The 18310-nt window shown below is 43.4% G+C and overlaps 1 pseudogene; it reads left to right on the top strand.

Moving 5' to 3' along the window:
- The first annotated feature begins 193 nt into the window (after positions 1 to 193).
- Positions 194 to 17244, top strand: LOC138775589 (low-density lipoprotein receptor-related protein 10-like; annotated as a pseudogene).
- The last annotated feature ends 1066 nt before the right edge of the window (positions 17245 to 18310 follow it).

Genomic DNA, 18310 nt, shown 5'->3' with positions numbered 1-18310 from the left:
GATTTGGTCTCAGCGGTGACAACTGCTTAGCCAATCACTGAGGCCCCATTCACATGTCCGTGTCAGTTTTTACTGTCAGGAAATCCTGATCAGGAGACTCAAATGTCATCAGGATTTCTGACAGTAATCCGTTTACCTTCAGGAAACCCATCAGGAAAAACTTCAGGATTCCTGATCAGAAGGAAAAATAGACATGGTGGACGATGTCATTTATGCAAACGGGATGGCCACGCTTGCAGAAGTACAACTCCCATCATGGCCTGCTGAAGGTCATGATGGGAGTTGTACTTCTGTAGCCTGTGGCCATCCGCTGCAGAAGTACAACTCCCATCATGACTGTCAGCAAAGCATGATGGGCGTTGACTTATGCAACCTGGATGGCCGAAGGCGGCAGAAGTACAACTCCCATCCTGACCTGTCAGAAATCATGATGGGAGTTGTACTTCTGCAACCTGGATGGTCACAGGCTGCAGAAGTACAACTCCCATCTGACCTGTCAGCAAAGCATGATGGGAGTTGTTTCGCTACATGGATGGCCGCAGCTGCAGACGTACAAATTCCATCATAACTGTCGCAAAAGCATGATGGGAGTTGTACTTCTGCAACTGGGATGGCCACAGGCTGCAGAAGTACAAATCCCATGCATTGCCCTGTCGGCGGGACATGGTGGGAGTTTTAGTTCTGGGGGTGATCTCACCTGCCTGCGGCTGACTGCATATCGGTAGCAGCGAGGTGAGTTCGGGGGGGTGGGGGGCTCCGGAGTCGGCAAGGTTGGATGGAGAGGGGTTCGGGGGTCACCGGTCAGGGGGGAGGTTGTAGGTGCAGGTCCGGATATGGAGATCGGCGGCGGCGCTGCTTCGGTTCCGCAGGAAGACGACGCAGAGGCCCGGGGGGGGGGGGGGGGAGCGAGCGAGAGGCGTTGCGATCGGGCGGCGGGCAGCTGATGTCCGGTCCAGGGGGGGGCATGTCGGACAGTGCGGGGTGATTATTGGGCGGCGGAATCTCAGACAGCGCGGGGTGATGACCGGGTGCAGGGGGATGTCGGACGGCGCGGCCAGGTGATCGGGCGCGGGGGGGCATGTCGGACAGTGCGGGGTGATGATCAGGCGGCAGCGGGGTGCCAGTGGTTGCGGGGGGGCCGGCGTGGCTCTCCAATCGATCGATGTACATCAGGAAAGTGCCCGTGATTCCGGCGCTCCCATAGGACTTCTATGGGGGGGTCCGGGCCGGAATTCCGGACAAAAATAGGACATGTCCTATTTTTTCCGGATCATTTTTCCAGAACGGACACCCTTCCGGAAAAATCCGGGAAGGGTGTCCGTTGCCTAATTAAAGTAAATGGGTCCGGAAATCCGTCCAGATTCCTGATAGGAACTCGGGTGTGTTTTTCCGGACGTGTGAAGGGGGCCTGACTGAGACAGAACAGTGCCACAGTCAGTGATTGGCTGAGCGGGCTGTCATTGCCTGGACCAGATTGTCTTGTAAGTGGTGGTGGGATCTCTCAGCAGTAACTGACATCGCACAGGAAGCCTCCCTTTTGAGTCCAGCAAAATAACAGTATGATCGCTCCCGTTAAAGTCAGTGGGCCTGCTGAGAGTATACCACAGTATACACTGGCATAGCCCATGCCAAAATATACACTGAAATCATGATACAAACAGACCCCTAGTTTACTTTCCTGCAGCATTGACATTTCGTACGTTTACGATCCCTGGCCTCAGCAGTGGTACTGCATGTATAGCCACTGAGGACCACACCTGTGTACAATTGGAAATAGTCTAAGAAAAACTTCCAGCATCAGGGCTCTGCTAGACCACTTTGTAAGGGTAGCTTCACACGTACCGGATCCGCAGTGGATTTCACGCTGTGTGTTTGCAGCGAAATCCACTGCAGATACTGGTAGTGTGAAGTTGAATGGGTCCCATACACGCAGCGGAATTTTCATTCCACTGCCAGTATGTGACCCTGCCTCTTTAACCACCTGCATCCCGCCGCCTGCAACCCCGGCCCGAAGCATGCATTACCTGCTTTGCGCCGTGGCTTAGTGTGAGGCTCCCAGCTCCCAATCAGCCAATCAGTGCTGCCGTGCACTGATTGGCTGATGGAGACCGACGGGAGCCTCACAAACAGCCACGGCGCTAAGCAGGTAATGCATGCTTCGGGCCGGGGTTGCGGGAAAGGTCATATACCATATATTGCAATCTCTCAAGGGACAAGTCCGGTGAAATTTTTTAATGAAAGTATTGTATTGCCCCCCAAAAGTGATACAAATCCCCAATATACACTTATTACGGGAAATGCACATAGAGTGTTTTTTTCCCTGCACTTACTACTACATCAAGTCTTCACTTCCTGGATAACATGGTGATGTCACTTCCTGGATAACATGGTGATGTCACCACCCGACTCACAGAGCTGTGCGGGCTGTGGCTGCTGGAGAGGAGGATGGCACAGGGGACATAGGGCAATGGAGGGACACTGAGCATCACCCTGCCATCATCCTCTCCAGCAGCCACAGCCCGCACAGCTCGAGTCAGGTTGGGACATCGCCATGTTATCCAGGAAGTGACATCACCATGTTATCCAGGAAGTGACGTCACCATGTTATCCAGGAAGTGACATCACCATGTTATCCAGGAAGTGACATCACCATGCTATCCAGGAAGTGACATCACCATGCTATCCAGGAAGTGACATCACCATGTTATCCAGAAGTGACATCACCATGCTATCCAGGTAGTGAAGCCTTGATGCAGTAGTAAGTGCAGGGAAATAGCACTTTATGAGCATTTCCCGTAATAAGTGTATATTGGTGATTTTTATTACTTTTGGGGGCAATACAATACTTTAATAAAAAAATTTTTGCGGACTTCTCCTTTAAGCTCTCCCAAGCTTGAAGCGTGTCATGTTGTATAACCTTTAATGTCACGTACCCATTTAATAATTTTTTCAGTATAGAAACGTTGTTACGGAGCTATGCCGATGCGGCTTTTTCTCGCACTTGTGACACGGCTGCTCACCGGTGTGGCATAACAGGACGGAAACTAAACACCTTATAAGCCGGCTATGAACAAAGGGGGAGCTAATAGAGCTGGCTTTTTCTTTGATGATACAATTGGCAATAGTTGATAGAACTTTCAAGGATCTTAACAGAAGAAAGATGACATTGCCGTGAACAAGTGTGCACATCTGAGTTGTGTACCCAGACTGAAAGGTGTAATCCTTGCCAAGCGGCCTCTGCTCTGTACAGTCTATGAATACTGGCATTCAGTAATTGTTATGAGCTGCAGATCACTTTGAAGAGATTACTTTTCATTTTCACATGAAATATTTTTTCCGCTTGATCAGTTGTGGGAGAAAGCCTAATAAAATTTACTGTGGTTCAGTGTTACACTATAAAAACATAAAGTCCAAGACGAGTGAATTCTTTTTATAGGCGCTGGTAACGTAGGGATAGTAAAGCTGATTCATCTGGTGTAATAAAGGCCCCATTAGCTGGGGAAGGTTAGGTTTTCATTTTTTTTTTTTTCATGCACAATGACTTTTTGTCATGCTGGAGCTGTGTCTACAAACCTAGTCACATAGCCAGCAAATTCATCAGATTTCATTTTCGCAATTAAAGTGAACCTGTCATCATTTCTTTCTACCAGTGTCACAGACAGCAGGGAACAGGCATGTGCTTCTTTATTACAAGTATCTATGTCATTACAGAGAAATCACAGTTAAAAGAAAATAAAAATGTAGGCCTGGATTGGGGCATCAAGTTATCAGGTTGGTCATTGGCAGCCTCTTCCTGCCCTGCTGGGCTGTACTGATTAATCAGAGAATAACCAGGGACCACCCCAATGACTTGAAGTTCTGTTTCTGGCTATTTTATTTGGGCAATTAATAGGCACTTGTGATAAAGGAGATGTGGTTTCGGCAGAATGAAACTGTTGACAGGTCTCGTATAATATAGCTCCTGATGAAGGCCACAGGCCGAAACGCGCGTCCTCCTTGTTTGTACCTGTATGATGTGACACTGCAATAAAGGTACACAAAGAACTTTGTGAGTGCCGGGATATTTCGTTATTAGGTCTCCTATAATGACCTGTCTTGAAATCTGAAAAATTAGAGGGGAAGTCCTGTGAAATTTAAAAAAGTGAGGAAGGCAGGGGGGTGCGGGAAAATAATAAGCAAAGTATACTTACCCATCCTCGTGCCCCCGTAGTGCCGCTCCCGGGTCCCGTTGGTAAATTATAACCAAGTCAATCAGATTTCCATAAGGATGTGTTCATAGAAATCTTTTTGTTGGAAAACATGTTGTGGGATTTACAGTAGAAATTTAAGGTGTATCTTTGTATTTCTGCTGTGGATTTGCAGTTTGCGGTGTATGCGGCTGATTCGGTTGCGGTTTTGTACAGATTTGGTCCAGGCTACATGACACGTAATCTGTATGTATTCCATTAAATCCACTTGGTTTTTATACAGAATCCCAATTTGAAGCTGTGTAAAAAAAACAAAAAACATCATGAACATGAGTTTCAGTGTTTTTCACAGATAACATTATTCATGCTGTGCAGAATACCACAATGTTAAAAGGTCATAGATCTTGAATAAAGCCCTAAGGCTATGTGGAAAACATGGATATAGTCATTGGCTGTATACATGTTTTCCAGACAACCTTAGAGCTTTATCCACGTTCAGCAGCCGCCACTAATCAAATGCCGATCGTTCGGGTTCGGGTGGACTCGAACCCGAACCCGGTTCGCTCATCTCTAGTCATAGTACCAATGGGAACTTCTTTTTTTTTTTTTAAGCCTTTACGGCTGTTTTATTGCCATAATTTAAGCCATTTTTTGGGCTGCAGCAAAATCTTTAGCCCTTAAGTCTTTTAATGGCCCAAACTACATACCACATTAATGGCCGAAAGAGGTCCCAACACTTTTATATTCATAACAGTTGTAGCCATACAATTTATATGTGCAAGAGCTTTTTATCTTTGAGATCAATAGAACTTTTTGAAATGTTAAACTGCTTTTTTACGTCCCAAACAACAGACCAAAATAATGTGTATACTGGCAGTAATTTTGGAACAGATCTGCTGTATGAGGTGACTCTTTCCTGCTTTTCACTCAACTTCCTCTTTTTTGCTTTCTTCTAGGAAATCTATTATTCATTAAAGGGGATTCCATTTTTGGTAAGTTTAAAACTTAAAAAAAGGACAATAATTTTTGTCTATATACCTAACATTTGATTCCTTAAAGGGACATGAACAGCTTACAATAACCAGTGCAAAAGACTTACCATTAATATTTCCAGTTCATCATTTTTCCAAGAAAAACAAACCTTTTTTTGAAATTGCTTGGCAGTATCACAGAGGCATGTCCCACACTGTTGGTGCCCGCCGTCTTACAGATTAAGTGACAGGCAAGTTCAGTCTGTCAATATAAGTGGTAGGTTGCAGGCCATCGCAGTACACACAGCGACTGTGTGGGGTTTCAACAAGCTTGAAGGAGACCTGTTTGTCACACAATCTGTAGGAGGCAGTGTTTGGAGGCATTGGAGCAGGGTGGGCACCAGCAGTTTTATAGACAGTCAAAGAATAAAAATGTTTTTTTTTACTAAAAATGATGACCGGGACATCTCAAACAAAGATAACTCTTTAAAAAGGTTTTCCTTGATTAGAAAAAGTACAGCTACTTACTTGTAAAAACAGCACCACCCTGTCCTAAGGTTGTGTGTGGTATTACAGTTCAGCTCCATTCACTGCACTAGAACTGAGCTGCAAAATCCCACACCCAAACTGAGGATAAGTGGTGGTTCTATCTTAAAGGAGAAGTCCTGTAACCGGTTGCTTTTGATAATAGTCTGAGAAGGCTATAACCACACAGATTTATAGAAAAATAAGAGATTTATTACATAGAATTATACTTAGCTGCAGTTACAGATGGTACAGATGCATGGTTGTTCCTTCCACAATGAAATGGGGAGCCCCATTGTATATTATGGACTAATATACACCCATTTTGCTCGATGACAGGGTGCTGGGCACCTTCCATCCATGGTCCCAGCTGAGGCTGACTAGAAGCTACATACCCCCGATCTTTATAGTAAGTTTGGGTGGGGGGTGATGTGCTTCCAGAAATGTCTATGTAGACCACTGATGACCATGAATGGAAGTTTCCCAGGCCCTGTACATGTTTACCAAGCAAAATGTGGTTGTACAATTACAGCTACATGCATTCGGGCAATAACAACAACTGTGTCCTCCAATGTTGACACTACTGGGGAGGTTTATGGCCGAACAGTTGACATAACAATACATCTACCTATTCCCATGCACATAGCTAAATACAAACCAATCCCACTTACACAGCCAGCTAAGATGGATAGATAGATAGATAGATAGATAGATACAAATAAGACATGAAAACACTACATTCCTTCCTATCACATGAATAAGACACTTTAGCAATCTGAAATAAACCCATCCGGTTACACTCCACCCCTTGTCTTATTGATGTGATTTAAGGAAGTTACAAAACATTATTTGTGATGTCATAGATTTGGTATCATCCTCATTTGAACATGTAATTATTCACATACTATTCTCTTCATTTTATACTTCACCTCCTGTTTCTAAACCTTTGTGTAATAAACTAAATTTGAGAGCATGACAAGTACATATAAGTAATGACACTTCCCACCCCTTGGTCCATAATGGACATGAGGTTGCTGTAGGACAATATTTCACTATTTCTTATTTGTCTATCACAGAAATTACCTTGGCACTGACTGGGCTAAAAACCAAAACTGGAAAAGACTGGTGTGCTGGATTATCAGTCATAGCAATGAAAAAATGTCTCTTTAGTTGTTAAAAGTCTCTTTTGTTACAGTCTTTGCAAGTGGATTGGTCTGTCTCAGTCCTTCCCCCTCCTCTCTCTCAGGTCAGGGGGGTTGCAGATATGGCTGGAGGTGCAGACTCTAGAGCCCCTCTCTGTGGCAGTGCTGTGCCTGGTGAGGGTCATCTTTCTCCATCATCTTGGCACCTCGGCAGACAGTCATCTCAGGTTGTCGCCTCTTCAGGCTCATCTGCACCTCCTCTGAAGATGGAGTTAGAGACAGACCATAGCAGATAACAAACATTCAAGCTGTATGGGGTGGGCTCAGCAACTCAGTCTCAGTCACACAAGAGCAGAATATCATGACTTGCAGCGTCCTTGATGGCTCTTGTATCTCTTAATAGTGTTTGTTCTTCACCACCCCTTCATTACATGAATGAAACAACAGTAACAAATGTCACTCTAATTTTGTCAATCCAACACCTTCTTGTAGTAACATTGCCCAGTCAGCACCTGAGGATTTCTGTTGTAGAACAAACAAGATAAACACACATTGTCCTCCTATATGTCTCTAGTCATTCTACCCTTATTGCTAAATACTCTAAGGCTCATATTTCAGGTATCTCATCCATATCAATAAAAGTATATACTTCTGTTATAGCAAGAGGGAGTATAAAGAATATGTCAACTTTCTTTTACCATCTGTCCAATTTGATTCAATTAAGTACATCACATTTTAGATCATATCATATATAAATTTTCACAATGCAGGCAGGTTACTTTTACATTTTATCTGTCATATAACCCCAACATACGACTCATAGAACTATTCATCAGTCTGAGCCATCTATACATACAGGTAATACAACTATACATACAGCTCATAGAATGATCTAAATAGATCACTCTATTGCTTTCAGCTGAGTTCAAAATCGCTGCGCAAACGTTTAGAAACATATAACATATGGCAGTACAGACAAACAATAGACATACATGGGCCCATTCACAACAGTCTCACAGGAAGTGCAAAGTCACTTCCAAAAAACAAAAAAACAAAAACAAGAGTTCTTATCAACTCTAACTGGAGCTCCAAACAAAAACCAAAAACCTAAATGCGCATTTTTATTCAGTCTGGTGACTCACTGAACTACAATCCCTAGTATAACCAAAAAACACATGTGAGTAGTACTACAAAAAAACTATATTAAGTTTTACTCTGGCCAGGACTCAACAGGTGATATCAAACATGGCTTCTCTGCTAGGATGGCCACTTACTCCTGCAAACAAACAAATCATTAGTTGTAATTAGGGGAAGAAAAAACATTAGCAGGGGGTGTCTCTTCACTTCTGTTCTTCTCTCAACAGCTGCAGAATACAAAACAATAAGGAAAACACAACATGTACACAATACAAAAGTACTGACATTTGGCCAATTTGTTACCACGTGGATTTAAATTAATGTTAAAGGATATCCATTACATCCCAGGTTATACACATACTATATATAGCAATACTCCAAGAACCTGCCGATAAAACACAGACATATTAGTTATATCATAGATTAAATAATCCCATGAAGTCATCATGTTCCATCAGATTAACCTTTAGCTGACTGGTCCACATACAGAAAATACAAACACTAAAACAATGGACAGAGTACAACACTTTGCACAGAGATTAAGTCTATAAATGTCACCACCAGATAGCCATCAACTTTCCTTCAAATGACCCCAACTGATATCTTTCTAGCCAATATATTCATGATCTTCATTAGTTTCAAATGTGAATATCTAGTAATATTAGACTTGTTGTCAAAACTCCAATTCCATGCTACTACTATAAGCCATAGATCAGCTTCAGAGACTGAACACAGACTGTTACCTGACAAGCTGCTGCTCACTCTGCTCTCCTAGATACAGAGATAGAAAAACTTTTCTGCAGTGCAAATACACATGCAACGTCATATACGGACCATTACAACACACATATACAAGCCGTCATTTAAGGCTGGAAGTTACGCTTTTCACTATCACACTGTTACCTTCTACACATCCGTCGTTCCAATACCGGTAATACAATAACATCCATTCTTACCTGCCAATAACACACAACTTCTACTCATCCTCTTAGCACACACATTACTACAGGTTTCACATCCCTCAAACTCTTAACATGATTTATTTCAAACCTATAAACCAACACACTGCTACCACTCATTGGCCAAAACCTGGTGAGGAGCCTGCTCCCACCCTACAATCTCCACATCCATGAAGCCCACTTGCTTCACTTCTTTTTCTTGCATGTCTCTCTCAATTCGCGCCAGCAGACAGATCCATCCCACATCTGCTGCGGTCTTCCGCCATTCAAGAGACATAACAAGGCACCACCAGCCGACTGGGGTCTGTCAGCTGACATGGTGTCACCACCTCGAGTGCTGGGTGCCCAGGGTCGCGAACTATACACCCACCAGGGGACTGGACTCACTTTGTCATCTACCCCACAACTACACATCTCAGCTAACACATACATTATATTTCTATTATATAGTTATAGCAATTCCTGGACTATTATCCCACTTCTGACACCATTATGTAACCGGTTGCTTTTGATAATAGTCTGAGAAGGCTATAACCACACAGATTTATAGAAAAATAAGAGATTTATTACATAGAATTATACTTAGCTGCAGTTACAGATGGTACAGATGCATGGTTGTTCCTTCCACAATGAAATGGGGAGCCCCATTGTATATTATGGACTAATATACACCCATTTTGCTCGATGACAGGGTGCTGGGCACCTTCCATCCATGGTCCCAGCTGAGGCTGACTAGAAGCTACATACCCCCGATCTTTATAGTAAGTTTGGGTGGGGGGTGATGTGCTTCCAGAAATGTCTATGTAGACCACTGATGACCATGAATGGAAGTTTCCCAGGCCCTGTACATGTTTACCAAGCAAAATGTGGTTGTACAATTACAGCTACATGCATTCGGGCAATAACAACAACTGTGTCCTCCAATGTTGACACTACTGGGGAGGTTTATGGCCGAACAGTTGACATAACAATACATCTACCTATTCCCATGCACATAGCTAAATACAAACCAATCCCACTTACACAGCCAGCTAAGATGGATAGATAGATAGATAGATAGATAGATACAAATAAGACATGAAAACACTACATTCCTTCCTATCACATGAATAAGACACTTTAGCAATCTGAAATAAACCCATCCGGTTACAAGTCCCATGAAGCTAACAAATGACAGTCAGGCAAGGGCTGTGGGAACATAATAAATGAAATATACTTACCCATCCCTGTGCCCCAGAAGTGTTTTTTGCACTTTGACATGTGATTTATGGACTCATTGAGCTGTGACACTCTGTACTGGTTGGGACTTAATGTATTTAGTCTCTCTCTTTTTTTTTTTTTTTCCAACCAGCAAAAGACTTAAAAAAGCTATAAAGTATAACTTTATTTTAAAGCATGATAACTGAAAAAAAATAATGAATGTAAATTACAAACTTGCTTTATATCACATCTGCTGTTGATTTAGAAAGTTATAACAACAGTGACACTTTAAACAGAAAATCATTTTCCGATGACACATTTCCTTTAAAGATGTTTACTCACTTGTAGAACTCTCACTTCCTGGTTTGGCTAAGTGTGTGTGTGTGTGGGGGGGGGGGGGGGGGGGGGTTGCAGCAATGCTGAGCTGCATCAGCATCTCTGTGTGTCCTGCTCAAATCACAGATAGCCCCTGGGACAACCCACAAGCCCTAGAGCTGTATTTAATCTGAGAGGGAGACATAGAAGGGTCATAAGCATCTAACCTGCTGATATGTCCCTATAGCTCACGGGACGCTGAGGATGAAGGTGCATTTCTTACCTTCATCCTCCGCACTGTTTTCGTGCTATTAGGATTTTCACCTTTATTTTAATTTGGGTGGTTTGATGCACTGGGGGGGGGGGTGGGACTACCTCCCCCAGTGCACCAATCTGCACCAGCCGGCCCGTAAATACATTGGGCACATCTTCCTTCGTCTGTGCGTAGTACTTGGAAATCTATTCCTGCTTCAACCATAAATGACACCAAATTTAAAGGAGTATTCAGACTTTCCAGACATCTGAAATAAGCCTCTCTTTATATTACCTCTGGTGTACTGATGTGTATGGCATGCTTCTGTCACACTCTGGTCCTGTTAGTCAGTTGCACGTCCCATTTGGATTGCATCACTTCCTGTCAGTATTCCCATGCTGTGGAACGGACGCTGATTTCATTTGCCATCTTCCTCTTCTCAGAGCAACGAGGCAAGTGCATCAAGAAGTATTACCTTAGGCAATCTGTTATGTATGAATATTGACTTTTGTGTGTGCTTTTTAAAACATCTTATTCATGCACCCCTCTTTTAAAAGTTAAAATTTGAGGACGTTGGGGCGGAAATAATTAGTTTAGTTTTTAGAAGAGTAAATAAACCTGCAGCGCTCACCCGTATCCTTAAACTTCTTTATTCCAACCCCATGATAAACGGCTGTTACCCTCCTTTTTGTATGTTACATGTACCATGTTGAAATAAAGAAGTTTTAGCGATATTGGTGAGTGCCGCAGCTTCATTTACTCTTCTGAAAAGTAAACATACCGTTCAGAGTGTGAACAGCGCAGAGGACCAATGGGGCTCTTTTAACACATAATTTTTTTGTGCCACTTCTGACCAGTTTTCTCTCTTTTCCATCTTGCAGAGTCCTCAGCCTGCCTAGCGGGTTTCTTTCATTGCAACTCTGGCTGTATTCCACTGTTTTCAGTCTGTGATGGCTCGTTTGACTGTGAGGATAAATCTGACGAGATGTCTTGTTCATCATATTGCAACTTTACACTGAAAGATTTTTTATGGAGTCTTTTCCCCTCCTGGATATCCAGGTTCTCCACCCTTTCCTCTACCATCTCATTGCCGTTGGTTGATTGACTCTGAAGACAGCCGTGGACTTGCCTTGCAGTTTTCTGCACTCCAACTTTCTGAGCTCGACGCTCTTGTGGTTTATGAAAATGGTGTTGGGGATTTTCCACGCCTCCTCCGTGCCTTGTACCACCAGAGCAATGGCAAATCTGTCACAGTGGAGTCTGTGGGGGGCAGAGTAACTATTATATATCAGTACAATAGAAATATCCCCCATTTTAGCAATATTGACTCTCCTGTAACATATGACTCTGGGTTTAGATTTCCCAGCAATGAGAACCACAACCCTGGTCCCCGCTTAACTGATCAGATGGGATCACCACCGTCTCAGTTTCATTTTACGGCTTCAACATACACAAGGGTGTATCCGTCATTTTCGTCCCCGAGGTTTAATGGCACTTATCGAGTGCGAGGTTACTGTCTTCCTTGGGACCAGCCTTGTGGCTCTAGTCCAGGTCTTTTATGGGATGATGGAGTAGAGGTAGGTGGTGGCTGTTTTTCAGACTCGCAGCGTTGCGATGGGACCTGGACTGTGCCAATGGCAGAGATGAAGTTAATTGTACAAATTGCCCTGAGGGGCACTTTCCATGTACTACCAGTCATGGCTGTTACCCCATTACCGAGCGGTGTAACTACCAAACTTCTTGCCAAGATGGTACAGATGAAAGAGGCTGTCGTGGATGCCAGCCCGGTGGCTTCCATTGTGATCTGGAGCGCTGCGTGTATGAGGCATGGGTGTGTGATGGGCAAGCCGATTGTCGAGATGGAAGTGATGAGAAGAACTGTGGCTACATACTTCCCCGTAAAGTCATTGCGGCTGCTGTTATAGGAAGCTTGATCTGTGCTACGTTACTTGTTGTAGCGTTGGGATGTACATGCCGACTCTATACTTCACGAGCACGCGAGTATAGGTGAGCATCATTAGTAATGTCATTATGTTCTGAACAATAATAAAGCAAGCAAAGCTAACAGGTTTTTTCACAGCATCTTTGCACCTTTATCCCGGATTGATGCAGAAATTGATCCAGCAGCAAGCACCACCATCCTATGGACAGTTAATAGCTCAAGGAGCTATACCACCCGTTGATGACTTTCCACCGAGAGTCCTAGTGACGTGAGTGTTCATCGCCATGTAGTTGCTTGTTCCAATGGCTCCCATGTATTATTACATTTACTGGCTGGGTACAATTTCCTCTGACTAAACCTGCTACTTGTTGGGAGCCAGATCCCTAGCAGTCAGCTTATGTCTACTGGAGACCCCAAAGCAATAAGCGGCGTCTCAGATGAGTCAACCTTTTATGCTGAACTGCTCCAACTTTTACGCTGGAGTTGTCAGCAAGGAACAATAAAAAGCTAAGGCTTATTTCAATAATTGAGCAAATGCGAGCTCTAAAGGGAATATGTTAGCTGCAGTTCACTTTCCAAACTGCTGACACTGGGATTTTTGGGATTCAGCTTCCAGGTGTCTACCAAGCAGGGAGTGTGTGTGTGTGGGGGGGGGAAGCATTACAGCTTGCAGCCGAGCATTTTCTACATTCTGGAAGCACAGTTGAATATATAAAAGGTACTATGTGTCCCCTTGACCTAACGCCAAAATATCACAGTGCCAGCAGTTTGGAACGTTAATTGCAGCTGACACATTCCTTTAAGGGTATGTTCACAGATAACAAGTTCGCAGCGGATTTCACGTTGCACATATCGCAGATTTTATTTCCGCTCTCATGTCTGCTTCTTTGGGCCCCGGCTCACTGACAGTCAGTGTACAGATTGGCTGGATGGGCTGTCAGCAAATCTGGACGGGATGATTTATCATAATCAGAACCCTCCCCCTTTCTTATGTGTGTGGTCATTTCTGAAAAGACTATAGCCCTGCAGATTAATTACCCAGTCATAGTATGATCCAGTCATATCTTGTTTTTTCCCACTATATCATATTTTTCTACCAACATTATTAGGTCTTATTAACTAGAAGCTGTTCTATTTCCCCCACACTGCTCTCAATCTACACAGTCTTCATATTTTTTATTTTAGTGCCCCCCCCATCCATTCTCTGTTTTAAACACTCTGCCAGCCTCTTAGCCATTATCTCCCCCAGCACAGCTGCACCCTTCCCCATTGAAGTGCAAGCCATCCTCACCATAGAGTCTATACCTGACATAGAAGTCAGACGAGTTCTTCATGGCCCCAACTCCGCCTCTCTGCACCAGTTCTTAAAGTGACACTGTCACCCCCTTTGTGCATTCTGACATCTCTACACAGGTGTAAAGAGTAAATTTAGCGGTTTTCATACCTTATTTTATATCATACGTCATGGTGCTTGTTCAAGTAAAAAGTCATCTTTTATCAAGTGCAGATTAAGTGGGCGGGGCCTCGCAACATTAGCGCCACTTATCCCCGCCCACAACGCCACAGTTGGCCCCACCCCCTCGCCGGCCATTGGAGCAGGCTGGCCGTGTCGTTGTGGACGGGGCTAAGTGGCGCTAATGCCGTGAGGCCACGCCCACTTAACACAATCTGCAGTTGATAAAAGATGACTTTTTACTTGAACAAGCACCATGACATATGATATGAAATAAGGTGTGAAAAACGCTAAATTTACCCTTTACACCTGTGTAGAGATGTCAGAATGCCCAAAGGGGGTGACATTGTCACTTTAAGTCACTTGCACAGGGAAGTTTAAAGCGTATCTGTCATAATGCAGGCATTTAAAGGGGTATTCCCATATCAACCACTATAGTTATACTTGTAGGGCTTGTCAAGTTTAATATATTTTTGCAATTACATTCATTTATCAAACTTTCTTCACTCTCCTGAATATGCTGCTCTTTTCTGCCCACAGTTAACTGCTCGTTGTCTAGGTTTCAGACCACCATTCCAAAAGCAGTTGTCTGACTGGGGTATATAGATATAGTATACATATTTATGTATGTATTATGCTATATATATATATATATATATATATATACACTACAACTCTATACATCTGTTTTATATACACCAGCACCAGTATATTCCACCATGAACAGTCTGTATTATTTGTCATTAGAGTTTATAAGGAAAGGGATTGCTATTCCTTCCATGGGTTATTAGCAGACCTGAGACAAATAAATGTGGAGAAGCCAGGGTGCAATGGATGGGAAATAACAGGAGGATGGGGTGCAGAGAGATTGCTCACTTGATGGAGGCAGGAAACTGCATAAATATGAACACCTACGAGAGTGGTTCAGAATAGAAACACACACAGAGAGGAGGATAAAAAGAAGGAAGAGCACGCACACACAGTCATTCTCAGCGAGTGTCCCACACTGACACTACCAATCATTTTAATAACTGGCAATTATACCTGTAATGGAAGAGAGAAGCAGTGTTTCCTGGAACATTTGCTGTCTCTTAAAATGAATCCTGTCTGTACTCCATCTAGTGGTCTCCAGAAATGTTATCACTGGGAATGTACCAGCATTTTAACTTGGATTTGTTTTACTAGCCATAGACAGCATTTGTAGTGTACTTCAAAGAGCATATCCGAAAAAAGATCTTTACTGGTCCCTCTTGACCTGAATATGTGACCACCGCAGCCGCTTACTAGTGAGCAGTCATTGGCTATGTTCACAAATTGTATTTCTGTCTGTCTTTTTTTCTACCAGAATCAGGAGTGGAACTGACAGGGCAAAATTGTAATGGAAAGATTTGTCCAGCTTCTTTATTTTCAACCCACTCCTGATTTTGATTGAAAAAAAGATTGACAGAAATACTATGGATGAACATAACCATTGGCTGCAGGAGTCACATGTCTGGGTCATAAGGGACTACAAAGTAGAAACTGGTGGGGGATCTGGTGAGTACTACTACTTTTGTTAAACTGCAAAATTGTGAGCTTTAAAAAAACATAAGGAAAAAACAATTTTAACGGTTTTGTTTTTATTAAATATACATGCTAGTCCAGTGCTTCAGTTCTGGTCCTCATGGCCCACCACAGGTCGTGTTTTGAGGATTTCCTTAGTATTGCACAGGTGATATAAGTATACTTGGTGCATCAGGTATTATCACAGGTCTTCTTTGTATGGGATATCCTCAAAACATGACCTGTTGGTGGGCTATGAGGAAAGAAATTGAGAAGCATTGTGGGACCATTGTGTGAATTTTACAGACTTTTGTCTTTAAAGTGACAGTCATCCCCTTTCTGTGTGAGGACTTCTCTACACAGCTGTAAAGTCTAATTCTGCAGTTTCATACCTTACTTTATTATAGATTTCTTGGTGCTTAGGCTGGGTTCACACTGTGTTTTTGCAATATATTCTACGTATCCGTATTTAATTGGTTATTTTTAACGGACAGAAAAACATAGTCAACACTATTTTTCTGTAAAAAAAAAAACAAAACATCCGCTTTGATCTGTTTTTTTTTTTTTTTTTTTTTTTTTATAATGGAAGTCAATGGAAAAACGGATCCAAACAGATGACACACAATTGCAACCGTTTTTGCATCTGTTCTTTTCCATAAAACATATACGTTAAACTGATAGGAAAAACCCAGTGTGAACCCAGCCTTAGTCCAGTGAAAAATGCTTTTTGTCGTTTGTGGCCTCTAGGCCCCGCTCCCTCAGCAGCCATTGGAAAGGACCAGCCTAGAGGTCTAGGCTCTGCACCCTCTGGGTTGGCCCTTAGACAATGATGACCTTGCAGAGGGGTGGGGCCTATGCTGTTGATGTGAGTAGGGGCGCTGCCGACGCGGAGCCCTGTCTAAGTGGCACAATCCACCAACGATAAAAATCATTTTTCACTGGTCCAAGCACCAAGAAATCTATAAAAAAAAAAAAAAGTAAGGTAAAGTAAACTTCAGAATTTAGTCTTATATAAAAACAGTTACTATCAAAAGGTGACATAATGGGTAATTTTGTTCATTCTACTCTTGTCATAGGGCTCATTTATGGGAAACCTTCGCAGTCTACTACAGTTCCTAAATCAGACACCGCCTCTTCCTGCCAGTGGCCTAAATGAACTACCTCCTAGACGCCGCCCTCCACGTCCTGTTAGGCGCCTTCTCGAAGACTTCGAGAAGATGGGGTCTTCTTCCGCCCGAACACAGGGGAACACAACTGGGGACCAAAAACAAAGCACAGAATCAGTCCATCACAAGTAACATCAGAAAGCAGTGATCTTACCTCTGCTCCACTACTACCAGTGAAGACTCCTTTAGATTCACCTGATTATTCTTTTTCCTTGACTGAGCCTTCAGCTTTTCCCAGCTCACCTCCCAGTGGAAGAAAGGAGTGGACTAATGATGGGGATGATGCAGGTGGTGCGGGAAAGGGTTTTGCATCCCCTCGGTGCGGAAGGAAGGGGCGAGAGGTTTGGAGAGGTTGGGCTGGAAGGAACTGAAGAGGAGGATGAAATGCTGTTGCTGCCACTTGCAGAAGGCTACGATGGGGCAGCGGAGATGTGGGTTTAATTTTATGTTAGCATAGCTTCTTTCCTTTACCTCTCATTACATATTTGCAACATAGTGAAGGGTTTGTGAGAGCCTGTCTACTGTTGCCATGATCAGTGCTTGAAGCGTAGGTGACACTTGATGATAAATGGGCTTGTTAAAAAACACCGATCAACACATCAGCATTGTGCATTGAGATTCTAATGATCGCGTCTTGCGTCTATAACCAGCTCTGCTGTATGCAGCGATTGTCGGATTCACTATAACCCATAAGCCGTGTTCAGCATAGCTCAGTTTGTGGAAGCATACCATACCATTTGTAAGCTATTTACAGTTTATATAGAGAGAAATCTATCTATGCAGTTTAGTAACTTAGTACAAATTGCACTACTTACCATTAGAGATGAGTACTACTCACAACATGCCCAGGTCCATCTGAACCAATCGTTCAGCATTTGAATACCGGTGGCTGAAGAAGTTGGATGCAGCCTAAGGCTGCCTGGAAAACAGGATGCAGTACCAGCCGGATGATCTCTCCATCAGAACTCTCCACTGCACACTATGGAGTGTGCGGACAGAGCCAATGCTCCATAGTGTGCACTGACAAGGTTTTCTGCGGCGCTATTCATTGAATAGTGGCCACAGAAAACATGTCTTGCGGCGCGGCTAGGGATCCGGCGGAGTGTATACTATGGGGGAGATTTATCAAACATGAGGTAAAGTGAAACTGGCTCAGTTGCCCTAGCAACCAATCAGATTCCACCTTCATTTCTCACAGAATCTTTGGAAATGAAAGGTGAGAATCTGATTGGGTTAGGGGCAACTGAGCAGTTCACTTAACACCATGTTTGATAAATCTCTCCTATGTGCAATACACTCCGGCCGGGATTCTCTCAGCCTGCAGAACAACGTAAGTACTGCAGAAATCACGGCTCTGTTGTAAAAACGGCCATGATTACCACGGAACTTACGTTGTGTGAACGTGGCCATAGGCTTATCCATGTTTTCTCGGACTCTCGGGCTGCATCCAACTTCTTCAGCACCCGTTAATCAAATGCTGAACGATCAGACTTGAGCATGCTGGAGTGGTGTCATCTC

This window comes from Dendropsophus ebraccatus, unplaced genomic scaffold (assembly GCF_027789765.1).
Source record: "Dendropsophus ebraccatus isolate aDenEbr1 unplaced genomic scaffold, aDenEbr1.pat pat_scaffold_1804_ctg1, whole genome shotgun sequence".
In the NCBI taxonomy this organism is placed as follows: Eukaryota; Metazoa; Chordata; class Amphibia; order Anura; family Hylidae; genus Dendropsophus; species Dendropsophus ebraccatus.
Note: the sequence above shows the minus strand (reverse complement) of the source record. Positions and strands in the feature narration are given on the sequence as shown.